This window comes from Falco punctatus (assembly GCF_963210335.1).
Source record: "Falco punctatus genome assembly, chromosome: 1".
Taxonomy (NCBI): domain Eukaryota; kingdom Metazoa; phylum Chordata; class Aves; order Falconiformes; family Falconidae; genus Falco; species Falco punctatus.
The window spans coordinates 120,338,798-120,352,499 of record NC_137580.1 but is presented as its reverse complement, the minus strand read 5'-3'; positions in this window follow the sequence as shown (position 1 = coordinate 120,352,499).

The following is a 13,702-nucleotide window of genomic DNA, read 5'->3' as shown; positions in this document are numbered from 1 at the left end:
CGGAATGCCTAAACCAGTCCAACTGTAAGAGCCTCCTTCCCTGGGGCTATGGATTGTAATTCGAATAGAGAGAAGGGTTGTAGGAAGTGGTCGGCTGATCGCTTTGTCGGGAGAGGTCCGGTCTAACTGCCTGGAAGGTCCTGCCAGCGCCACTGCGCGAAGGGATGTTGACCAGCAGGCTTTCCCGCTCCGGCTCCGAGGTTAGGTTGTAGGCCTAAAATCAACAACAAGGAACAACAGTGTCATCCATTTGGATACATTGCTCCCAAAAAAATAACCAAAGCTAGGCACCTGTGACTGCTCTACCCTTTCACAACACAATTTTTCACCTGGTCCCTCACCAGGTCTCTTTGGTGAGCCGACAGGCTGATGTGGAACTAGTAGTGCTCCCTCAGGAGCCTGCTCTGTACAGCCAAAAGCAACGGGTGCCAAGGCATCCGTTCCTTTGCTGCCTTACTAGACATCTCCCACAGAATTATCATGTCAACTACCAGTTACGTTATTTCTTCCACGCCTTACGTGTGTTGGCCGTCTGCGCACAGTACTCTGTGTTCCTGAGGCAATCTCACCTGGTACAGAAGCTGAGGAGAAGGGAAGGCAGCCGCAATAGCCTCAGCCATCGCAAAGTTGACCTGCCTAATTTCTTCTAACTGCCACTTCCAAACTTGCAAGAGACCATTTACAACACGATCCACCTTCGGCCCTCCACAGCACCCCGGACCCGCGTAGAAAGGCAAGTCTGTCTCCTCTTGTGCTCGCCTAGGGAGAACAAAGAATGGGAAAGCAAGTAAGACAATGAGGCTATGAAGAAGATCCTATCCCTGCATCGGTCATTGCATTGGCGTCAAATGCTGAAAGTCTGACCCTCTTTTCTTTACATGCATTACCAATTTCCTTGCTTGAGACCCAGATTTCCTACTGAAAAGGGAAACAATCCTGTACTTGGGAGCACTCCTGACACAAGCCAACATGCACACAGAGCGCTATGTTGGCATGAGAGAACTCACTTTCTGTCAGCCAGTGAAAAATTGTTGTCCTGAAGTACAGCCATGTAGCTGCTGTTCCCTCCAGTAACTGTGAAAGTGCAGCCTCTACGAAGACATGGCCAAACCTCATCTGCCTGCTCACCTGAATGGTGCTTCAGCTACAGCTTTGGTGAACATGGTGACAAATTCTCCAAGCTCCTCCCAGCTCTGAAACATCTGGATTTGGACTTGTTTGGACACCTGCAGATCCACCAAAGCCTGTAAACCACAAATGGAACAGTTACTCTTGTCACATCGAACACCACTCTTGTCTGAAGCAAAAAAGGGTCACAGCTTCTTGTTACAGGATGAGAACAGCCACTCTCTCCCCATTTTGGGAACAGTTAATTTAAGGGACTGAAGGATTCAGGGGTGGCATGCCTCCTGCTGGTTAATACCGGTTTAGTGACGTTCCAGCTGCTGCAGCTCTCCAGCGGCAAGCTGTCATTTCTTGATGTAGCCCATTTCTTGGAACAGTGTTCAAACAAGAGATGATGGCTGCATGCCTGTTTTACAGCTACTTACTTCTTGCACATCCCTTCTGGTTATGCCCAGATTTCTCAGGCTTCCCTCTTCCTCTTCCTGGTTTACACTTGCTGCCGCCTGTGGTGGATTCTTTCTTGACTGACTTCTGAGAAACCCAAGAAGAGCAAAGTAAGGCTGGGAACTCTTTCACAGGTATTCCCCAGTGGTCACTGTGGTGACAGGCTGGAGGGGCCTTTGCTTGTGTTTCTGTATAGTAGGGGAATAGTTCTGTGTGGGATCAGCCCTGAGGCTCCAGCCGTTGCTACAAGGAGTTAACGTAAACGCCTATGGCGTTTGTCAAGGCCAGAGACAACACAGAAACTTTTGGAGGGAAAGAAGTTTAACCTGAAATATTCTTCTACTCCAACGACTGCCAATGCGATAATTTTCTGAGGCATCGCCTCCATCATGTAAGTCACGTAGCCCGACAGGGTCGTAAGCTGTCCCGCAGAGCCCTGGGCCACCTGCAAAGAGCAACAGAAAAAAAAGGAGTTAAACCATTCTGAGATGCACATGTCAGTGCATCAACCTACGGCTCTGATTCTGCAGATAGGTCTGCAGACGAAAAATTCTGTTGGCGCTGCTCTTTGGGGGCAAGCAGGCAATACTTGATCTGGTGTAAATTATGGCAGAAAATTTAAAAACCATCACACTCGATCTGACCGTCTTGCCTCTTCAAAACTGTGTGAAAAAATTGTAACTAAGAAAGCAAGCTGGCCAAAACTTTGTATTGTACAACCCGAGTGGTTTTGATCCACCGATGGCTTCCAAAACCAGATTTCTGGTTTACTGAAGCCATGGCTCCATGCCACATCAAAACCTTCCTGCCGTCAAGAGGGATGAACACCACCACTCTTCTAGCAAGGCATGTTCAAGAGCACAAAAGTTATAAGCACTCTTACTTGTTTGTAATTGTAAACCATGCCCATAAAATCCTCCAGCTGAAGCACAGTCAGGACACGTTCTTCTTCTACGCATACAGTTCCTGCATCCACCTGTTGGGATACGAAAACAGCCAGACCAAGGGTGTGTTTATCATTCACTCAAACCAGTGCTCCCACTCAGAGGCAGGGAGAAGACAAGAGGGGTCTTTATTTGGCCTGCTAAATACAATGACTGATGAGTGTAAATAATGGGGGGGAGGAGGGGGACAAGAACATTGAGATTTTGCTTGCACACCTGAATTTGTCGCCTCCAGCTGATGCTGCACGGAATAGCTTGACTAGCCCACACACAGCAATAATTTTCAGCCTGCAGAGCCCTAAGGACATGCACTCCACCTGCTTTCTGTAAGAGAACTGAAAGCAACGCACAGGTCAGGCCTGCAGAGCAGAGACAGCACCCAACACAAAGGAGGTGCGGGCTGTGAGGACAAGTACCTGGATCTATCACCACGGCAATGCGTTCCTGGCTCTCCCCTGGCTGCTGGGCTTGTGGCATTTGAGCACGGGCATTCCGCTCCCTCCGCTGCCAGGCATCACCGCGGGCTGCCCCACTGCCCTCCGCACTAAGCCTTGCCTTCTTGGCGGCGGGGGCTTCTTCGAGGAACCCGCTGCTGGCCGTGGAGCTGCCAGGCTGGCCTGAGGGCTCGGAGGGAGAACCCGCCAGCAGGCACCTGCAGAGTCTCTTGGCGCCACGGGGGCTGTTTCGGTGTCCATCGAACGCTTGTCCAGATGGCACCTGGGCTACCTGCGGCTCCCTGCTGCCGGGGGCCAGCAGGTGACTACCATCACTCGGGCCAGCTAGCGCCTCCACGTCCCTGCTGCTGGCGTGGGGGGGCTCAGCAGCTGCCATCCAGCTGGCCAACTCACTCATCCTGAGCCTATCAGGCAGAGGGATGAATTCGTCCTCCTCCTCCTCCTCATCCTGCTCCTCCGTGAGCACACCCTCATCCTCCTCCAACAGGTAATCCTCAAAATAGCCATAGCCGTACTCGTGCTCAAACCCATCACCCCCATCTTCCTCACTGTCCTGCTCGTCGCCCTCACTGTCCTGCTCCTCGCTCTCGCTGGTCTCCTCCACAAGCACTTTGGTCACCATCCCCTCCTCGGGAGAGGCAGCCGGGGGCTGCCCCTGCTCCGGCTCGGGGGCCGGGGGTGGAGGCGAGGGCGCCATTGTTGCCGGCTGTAGCAGGGAGCTTCCGATAACCAGCCCGGCCTCAGACTCCGAGTCGTCCAAGACGGCGTCGAAGTAGCGCCACGTGGCCATGGCTGCGCACCCTGCCGCGTCGCCCAGGCAACTGAAGCCCCAACGCTGCGGCGCCCGCCCCTTGAAGAAACCTGGGCCCAGCTCCTATTGGTCCAAACCCGCCGGCATTGTGATGCTCTCGCTCGGACCAATCACAGGCCTCCGCTCGCGCGCTCCATGGAGACCACACACTCGGGGGTGCTGCTCTCCCTTGCACAGTGCAGTAGGCAGGAGGCTTTTAAAATCCCCTTTTTTAATAGAGAAGTGTTAAAGACAAATAACCTCGTGGCTTTTTTGCTTTTTTTTTTGCGGGACAGCAGAATCTTGACCTTTTTTCCACTGATTTCCAATGTGACTTCCAATGAGAAGATAACTACTTGCAGTTTAGGGTAGCAGTAGAAAGTATTCAACATGGGGCATACCTGTCTATATTCAAGACAGCATGTTACAAAGCAGAGTTTATTATTCAAAATTGTTTATGAAATAGAAGGAATTATCAATACTATAAACGGTGTCCAATTCACGTTCTGATGATGGTCACCGCCTTTCTTCTGCAAACTCCAGCCGTTCAACAATTTCATCCAACCTTCTTCTGCTACAATAAAGTCTTGAACTTGGATCTTGAACTTAACGTGGACCTTGAACTTAACTTGGATCTTGAACTTAACCCGGACCTTGAACTTCAGACTTGAACTTGGAACAATAACTTAATTATCTAAGCGTTTCTTCCCAGAACAAAACGGAATGCCTAAACCAGTCAAACTGTAAGAGCCTCCTTCCCTGGGGCTATGGATTGTAATTCGAATAGAGAGAAGGGTTGTAGGAAGTGGTCTGCTGATCGCTTTGTCGGGAGAGGTCCGGTCTAACTGCCTGGAAGGTCCTGCCAGCGCCACTGCGCGAAGGGATGTTGACCAGCAGGCTTTCCCGCTCCGGCTCCGAGGTTAGGTTGTAGGCCTAAAATCAACAACAAGGAACAACAGTGTCATCCATTTGGATACATTGCTCCCAAAAAAATAACCAAAGCTAGGCACCTGTGACTGCTCTACCCTTTCACAACACAATTTTTCACCTGGTCCCTCACCAGGTCTCTTTGGTGAGCCGACAGGCTGATGTGGAACTAGTAGTGCTCCCTCAGGAGCCTGCTCTGTACAGCCAAAAGCAACGGGTGCCAAGGCATCCGTTCCTTTGCTGCCTTACTAGACATCTCCCACAGAATTATCATGTCAACTACCAGTTACGTTATTTCTTCCACGCCTTACGTGTGTTGGCCGTCTGCGCACAGTACTCTGTGTTCCTGAGGCAATCTCACCTGGTACAGAAGCTGAGGAGAAGGGAAGGCAGCCGCAATAGCCTCAGCCATCGCAAAGTTGACCTGCCTAATTTCTTCTAACTGCCACTTCCAAACTTGCAAGAGACCATTTACAACACGATCCACCTTCGGCCCTCCACAGCACCCCGGACCCGCGTAGAAAGGCAAGTCTGTCTCCTCTTGTGCTCGCCTAGGGAGAACAAAGAATGGGAAAGCAAGTAAGACAATGAGGCTATGAAGAAGATCCTATCCCTGCATCGGTCATTGCATTGGCGTCAAATGCTGAAAGTCTGACCCTCTTTTCTTTACATGCATTACCAATTTCCTTGCTTGAGACCCAGATTTCCTACTGAAAAGGGAAACAATCCTGTACTTGGGAGCACTCCTGACACAAGCCAACATGCACACAGAGCGCTATGTTGGCATGAGAGAACTCACTTTCTGTCAGCCAGTGAAAAATTGTTGTCCTGAAGTACAGCCATGTAGCTGCTGTTCCCTCCAGTAACTGTGAAAGTGCAGCCTCTACGAAGACATGGCCAAACCTCATCTGCCTGCTCACCTGAATGGTGCTTCAGCTACAGCTTTGGTGAACATGGTGACAAATTCTCCAAGCTCCTCCCAGCTCTGAAACATCTGGATTTGGACTTGTTTGGACACCTGCAGATCCACCAAAGCCTGTAAACCACAAATGGAACAGTTACTCTTGTCACATCGAACACCACTCTTGTCTGAAGCAAAAAAGGGTCACAGCTTCTTGTTACAGGATGAGAACAGCCACTCTCTCCCCATTTTGGGAACAGTTAATTTAAGGGACTGAAGGATTCAGGGGTGGCATGCCTCCTGCTGGTTAATACCGGTTTAGTGACGTTCCAGCTGCTGCAGCTCTCCAGCGGCAAGCTGTCATTTCTTGATGTAGCCCATTTCGTGGAACAGTGTTCAAACAAGAGATGATGGCTGCATGCCTGTTTTACAGGTACTTACTTCTTGCACATCCCTTCTGGTTATGCCCAGATTTCTCAGGCTTCCCTCTTCCTCTTCCTGGTTTACACTTGCTGCCGCCTGTGGTGGATTCTTTCTTGACTGACTTCTGAGAAACCCAAGAAGAGCAAAGTAAGGCTGGGAACTCTTTCACAGGTATTCCCCAGTGGTCACTGTGGTGACAGGCTGGAGGGGCCTTTGCTTGTGTTTCTGTATAGTAGGGGAATAGTTCTGTGTGGGATCAGCCCTGAGGCTCCAGCCGTTGCTACAAGGAGTTAACGTAAACGCCTATGGCGTTTGTCAAGGCCAGAGACAACACAGAAACTTTTGGAGGGAAAGAAGTTTAACCTGAAATATTCTTCTACTCCAACGACTGCCAATGCGATAATTTTCTGAGGCATCGCCTCCATCATGTAAGTCACGTAGCCCGACAGGGTCGTAAGCTGTCCCGCAGAGCCCTGGGCCACCTGCAAAGAGCAACAGAAAAAAAAGGAGTTAAACCATTCTGAGATGCACATGTCAGTGCATCAACCTACGGCTCTGATTCTGCAGATAGGTCTGCAGACGAAAAATTCTGTTGGCGCTGCTCTTTGGGGGCAAGCAGGCAATACTTGATCTGGTGTAAATTATGGCAGAAAATTTAAAAACCATCACACTCGATCTGACCGTCTTGCCTCTTCAAAACTGTGTGAAAAAATTGTAACTAAGAAAGCAAGCTGGCCAAAACTTTGTATTGTACAACCCGAGTGGTTTTGATCCACCGATGGCTTCCAAAACCAGATTTCTGGTTTACTGAAGCCATGGCTCCATGCCACATCAAAACCTTCCTGCCGTCAAGAGGGATGAACACCACCACTCTTCTAGCAAGGCATGTTCAAGAGCACAAAAGTTATAAGCACTCTTACTTGTTTGTAATTGTAAACCATGCCCATAAAATCCTCCAGCTGAAGCACAGTCAGGACACGTTCTTCTTCTACGCATTCAGTTCCTGCATCCACCTGTTGGGATATGAAAACAGCCAGACCAAGGGTGTGTTTATCATTCACTCAAACCAGTGCTCCCACTCAGAGGCAGGGAGAAGACAAGAGGGGTCTTTATTTGGCCTGCTAAATACAATGACTGATGAGTGTAAATAACGGGGGGGAGGAGGGGGACAAGAACATTGAGATTTTGCTTGCACACCTGAATTTGTCGCCTCCAGCTGATGCTGCACGGAATAGCTTGACTAGCCCACACACAGCAATAATTTTCAGCCTGCAGAGCCCTAAGGACATGCACTCCACCTGCTTTCTGTAAGAGAACTGAAAGCAACGCACCGGTCAGGCCTGCAGAGCAGAGACAGCACCCAACACAAAGGAGGTGCGGGCTGTGAGGACAAGTACCTGGATCTATCTCCACGGCAATGCGTTCCTGGCTCTCCCCTGGCTGCTGGGCTTGTGGCATTTGAGCACGGGCATTCCGCTCCCTCCGCTGCCAGGCATCACCGCGGGCTGCCCCACTGCCCTCCGCACTAAGCCTTGCCTTCTTGGCGGCGGGGGCTTCTTCGAGGAACCCGCTGCTGGCCGTGGAGCTGCCAGGCTGGCCTGAGGGCTCGGAGGGAGAACCCGCCAGCAGGCACCTGCAGAGTCTCTTGGCGCCACGGGGGCTGTTTCGGTGTCCATCGAACGCTTGTCCAGATGGCACCTGGGCTACCTGCGGCTCCCTGCTGCCGGGGGCCAGCAGGTGACTACCATCACTCGGGCCAGCTAGCGCCTCCACGTCCCTGCTGCTGGCGTGGGGGGGCTCAGCAGCTGCCATCCAGCTGGCCAACTCACTCATCCTGAGCCTATCAGGCAGAGGGATGAATTCGTCCTCCTCCTCCTCCTCATCCTGCTCCTCCGTGAACACACCCTCATCCTCCTCCAACAGATAATCCTCAAAATATCCGTAGCCGTACTCGTGCTCAAACCCATCACCCCCATCTTCCTCACTGTCCTGCTCGTCGCCCTCACTGTCCTGCTCCTCGCTCTCGCTGGTCTCCTCCACAAGCACTTTGGTCACCATCCCCTCCTCGGGAGAGGCAGCCGGGGGCTGCCCCTGCTCCGGCTCGGGGGCCGGGGGTGGAGGCGAGGGCGCCATTGTTGCCGGCTGTAGCAGGGAGCTTCCGATAACCAGCCCGGCCTCAGACTCCGAGTCGTCCAAGACGGCGTCGAAGTAGCGCCACGTGGCCATGGCTGCGCACCCTGCCGCGTCGCCCAGGCAACTGAAGCCCCAACGCTGCCGCGCCCGCCCCTTGAAGAAACCTGGGCCCAGCTCCTATTGGTCCAAACCTGCCGGCATTATGATGCTCTCGCTCGGACCAATCACAGGCCTCCGCTTGCGCGCTCCATGGAGACCACACACTCGGGGGTGCTGCTCTCCCTTGCACAGTGCAGTAGGCAGGAGGCTTTTAAATTCCCCTTTTTTAATAGAGAAGTGTTAAAGACAAATAACCTCGTGGCTTTTTTTCTTTTTTTTTGCGGGACAGCAGAATCTTGACCTTTTTTCCACTGATTTCCAATGTGCCTTCCAATGAGAAGATAACTACTTGCAGTTTAGGGTAGCAGTAGAAAGTATTCAACACGGGGCATACCTGTCTATATTCAAGACAGCATGTTACAAAGCAGGGTTTATTATTCAAAATTGTTTATGAAATAGAAGGAATTATCAATACTATAAACGGTGTCCAATTCACGTTCTGATGATGTTCACCGCCTTTCTTCTGCAAACTCCAGCCATGCAACAATTTCATCCAACCTTCTTCTGCTACAATAAAGTCTTGAACTTGGATCTTGAACTTAACGTGGACCTTGAACTTAACTTGGATCTTGAACTTAACCCGGACCTTGAACTTCAGACTTGAACTTGGAACAATAACTTAATTGTCTAAGCGTTTCTTCCCAGAACAAAACGGAATGCCTAAACCAGTCCAACTGTAAGAGCCTCCTTCCCTGGGGCTATGGATTGTAATTCGAATAGAGAGAAGGGTTGTAGGAAGTGGTCGGCTGATCGCTTTGTCGGGAGAGGTCCGGTCTAACTGCCTGGAAGGTCCTGCCAGCGCCACTGCGCGAAGGGATGTTGACCAGCAGGCTTTCCCGCTCCGGCTCCGAGGTTAGGTTGTAGGCCTAAAATCAACAACAAGGAACAACAGTGTCATCCATTTGGATACATTGCTCCCAAAAAAATAACCAAAGCTAGGCACCTGTGACTGCTCTACCCTTTCACAACACAATTTTTCACCTGGTCCCTCACCAGGTCTCTTTGGTGAGCCGACAGGCTGATGTGGAACTAGTAGTGCTCCCTCAGGAGCCTGCTCTGTACAGCCAAAAGCAACGGGTGCCAAGGCATCCGTTCCTTTGCTGCCTTACTAGACATCTCCCACAGAATTATCATGTCAACTACCAGTTACGTTATTTCTTCCACGCCTTACGTGTGTTGGCCGTCTGCGCACAGTACTCTGTGTTCCTGAGGCAATCTCACCTGGTACAGAAGCTGAGGAGAAGGGAAGGCAGCCGCAATAGCCTCAGCCATCGCAAAGTTGACCTGCCTAATTTCTTCTAACTGCCACTTCCAAACTTGCAAGAGACCATTTACAACACGATCCACCTTCGGCCCTCCACAGCACCCCGGACCCGCGTAGAAAGGCAAGTCTGTCTCCTCTTGTGCTCGCCTAGGGAGAACAAAGAATGGGAAAGCAAGTAAGACAATGAGGCTATGAAGAAGATCCTATCCCTGCATCGGTCATTGCATTGGCGTCAAATGCTGAAAGTCTGACCCTCTTTTCTTTACATGCATTACCAATTTCCTTGCTTGAGACCCAGATTTCCTACTGAAAAGGGAAACAATCCTGTACTTGGGAGCACTCCTGACACAAGCCAACATGCACACAGAGCGCTATGTTGGCATGAGAGAACTCACTTTCTGTCAGCCAGTGAAAAATTGTTGTCCTGAAGTACAGCCATGTAGCTGCTGTTCCCTCCAGTAACTGTGAAAGTGCAGCCTCTACGAAGACATGGCCAAACCTCATCTGCCTGCTCACCTGAATGGTGCTTCAGCTACAGCTTTGGTGAACATGGTGACAAATTCTCCAAGCTCCTCCCAGCTCTGAAACATCTGGATTTGGACTTGTTTGGACACCTGCAGATCCACCAAAGCCTGTAAACCACAAATGGAACAGTTACTCTTGTCACATCGAACACCACTCTTGTCTGAAGCAAAAAAGGGTCACAGCTTCTTGTTACAGGATGAGAACAGCCACTCTCTCCCCATTTTGGGAACAGTTAATTTAAGGGACTGAAGGATTCAGGGGTGGCATGCCTCCTGCTGGTTAATACCGGTTTAGTGACGTTCCAGCTGCTGCAGCTCTCCAGCGGCAAGCTGTCATTTCTTGATGTAGCCCATTTCTTGGAACAGTGTTCAAACAAGAGATGATGGCTGCATGCCTGTTTTACAGCTACTTACTTCTTGCACATCCCTTCTGGTTATGCCCAGATTTCTCAGGCTTCCCTCTTCCTCTTCCTGGTTTACACTTGCTGCCGCCTGTGGTGGATTCTTTCTTGACTGACTTCTGAGAAACCCAAGAAGAGCAAAGTAAGGCTGGGAACTCTTTCACAGGTATTCCCCAGTGGTCACTGTGGTGACAGGCTGGAGGGGCCTTTGCTTGTGTTTCTGTATAGTAGGGGAATAGTTCTGTGTGGGATCAGCCCTGAGGCTCCAGCCGTTGCTACAAGGAGTTAACGTAAACGCCTATGGCGTTTGTCAAGGCCAGAGACAACACAGAAACTTTTGGAGGGAAAGAAGTTTAACCTGAAATATTCTTCTACTCCAACGACTGCCAATGCGATAATTTTCTGAGGCATCGCCTCCATCATGTAAGTCACGTAGCCCGACAGGGTCGTAAGCTGTCCCGCAGAGCCCTGGGCCACCTGCAAAGAGCAACAGAAAAAAAAGGAGTTAAACCATTCTGAGATGCACATGTCAGTGCATCAACCTACGGCTCTGATTCTGCAGATAGGTCTGCAGACGAAAAATTCTGTTGGCGCTGCTCTTTGGGGGCAAGCAGGCAATACTTGATCTGGTGTAAATTATGGCAGAAAATTTAAAAACCATCACACTCGATCTGACCGTCTTGCCTCTTCAAAACTGTGTGAAAAAATTGTAACTAAGAAAGCAAGCTGGCCAAAACTTTGTATTGTACAACCCGAGTGGTTTTGATCCACCGATGGCTTCCAAAACCAGATTTCTGGTTTACTGAAGCCATGGCTCCATGCCACATCAAAACCTTCCTGCCGTCAAGAGGGATGAACACCACCACTCTTCTAGCAAGGCATGTTCAAGAGCACAAAAGTTATAAGCACTCTTACTTGTTTGTAATTGTAAACCATGCCCATAAAATCCTCCAGCTGAAGCACAGTCAGGACACGTTCTTCTTCTACGCATACAGTTCCTGCATCCACCTGTTGGGATACGAAAACAGCCAGACCAAGGGTGTGTTTATCATTCACTCAAACCAGTGCTCCCACTCAGAGGCAGGGAGAAGACAAGAGGGGTCTTTATTTGGCCTGCTAAATACAATGACTGATGAGTGTAAATAATGGGGGGGAGGAGGGGGACAAGAACATTGAGATTTTGCTTGCACACCTGAATTTGTCGCCTCCAGCTGATGCTGCACGGAATAGCTTGACTAGCCCACACACAGCAATAATTTTCAGCCTGCAGAGCCCTAAGGACATGCACTCCACCTGCTTTCTGTAAGAGAACTGAAAGCAACGCACAGGTCAGGCCTGCAGAGCAGAGACAGCACCCAACACAAAGGAGGTGCGGGCTGTGAGGACAAGTACCTGGATCTATCTCCACGGCAATGCGTTCCTGGCTCTCCCCTGGCTGCTGGGCTTGTGGCATTTGAGCACGGGCATTCCGCTCCCTCCGCTGCCAGGCATCACCGCGGGCTGCCCCACTGCCCTCCGCACTAAGCCTTGCCTTCTTGGCGGCGGGGGCTTCTTCGAGGAACCCGCTGCTGGCCGTGGAGCTGCCAGGCTGGCCTGAGGGCTCGGAGGGAGAACCCGCCAGCAGGCACCTGCAGAGTCTCTTGGCGCCACGGGGGCTGTTTCGGTGTCCATCGAACGCTTGTCCAGATGGCACCTGGGCTACCTGCGGCTCCCTGCTGCCGGGGGCCAGCAGGTGACTACCATCACTCGGGCCAGCTAGCGCCTCCACGTCCCTGCTGCTGGCGTGGGGGGGCTCAGCAGCTGCCATCCAGCTGGCCAACTCACTCATCCTGAGCCTATCAGGCAGAGGGATGAATTCGTCCTCCTCCTCCTCCTCATCCTGCTCCTCCGTGAACACACCCTCATCCTCCTCCAACAGATAATCCTCAAAATAGCCGTAGCCGTACTCGTGCTCAAACCCATCACCCCCATCTTCCTCACTGTCCTGCTCGTCGCCCTCACTGTCCTGCTCCTCGCTCTCGCTGGTCTCCTCCACAAGCACTTTGGTCACCATCCCCTCCTCGGGAGAGGCAGCCGGGGGCTGCCCCTGCTCCGGCTCGGGGGCCGGGGGTGGAGGCGAGGGCGCCATTGTTGCCGGCTGTAGCAGGGAGCTTCCGATAACCAGCCCGGCCTCAGACTCCGAGTCGTCCAAGACGGCGTCGAAGTAGCGCCACGTGGCCATGGCTGCGCACCCTGCCGCGTCGCCCAGGCAACTGAAGCCCCAACGCTGCCGCGCCCGCCCCTTGAAGAAACCTGGGCCCAGCTCCTATTGGTCCAAACCCGCCGGCATTATGATGCTCTCGCTCGGACCAATCACAGGCCTCCGCTTGCGCGCTCCATGGAGACCACACACTCGGGGGTGCTGCTCTCCCTTGCACAGTGCAGTAGGCAGGAGGCTTTTAAATTCCCCTTTTTTAATAGAGAAGTGTAAAAGACAAATAACCTCGTGGCTTTTTTTCTTTTTTTTTGCGGGACAGCAGAATCTTGACCTTTTTTCCACTGATTTCCAATGTGCCTTCCAATGAGAAGATAACTACTTGCAGTTTAGGGTAGCAGTAGAAAGTATTCAACACGGGGCATACCTGTCTATATTCAAGACAGCATGTTACAAAGCAGGGTTTATTATTCAAAATTGTTTATGAAATAGAAGGAATTATCAATACTATAAACGGTGTCCAATTCACGTTCTGATGATGTTCACCGCCTTTCTTCTGCAAACTCCAGCCATGCAACAATTTCATCCAACCTTCTTCTGCTACAATAAAGTCTTGAACTTGGATCTTGAACTTAACGTGGACCTTGAACTTAACTTGGATCTTGAACTTAACCCGGACCTTGAACTTCAGACTTGAACTTGGAACAATAACTTAATTGTCTAAGCGTTTCTTCCCAGAACAAAACGGAATGCCTAAACCAGTCCAACTGTAAGAGCCTCCTTCCCTGGGGCTATGGATTGTAATTCGAATAGAGAGAAGGGTTGTAGGAAGTGGTCGGCTGATCGCTTTGTCGGGAGAGGTCCGGTCTAACTGCCTGGAAGGTCCTGCCAGCGCCACTGCGCGAAGGGATGTTGACCAGCAGGCTTTCCCGCTCCGGCTCCGAGGTTAGGTTGTAGGCCTAAAATCAACAACAAGGAACAACAGTGTCATCCATTTGGATACATTGCTCCCAAAAAA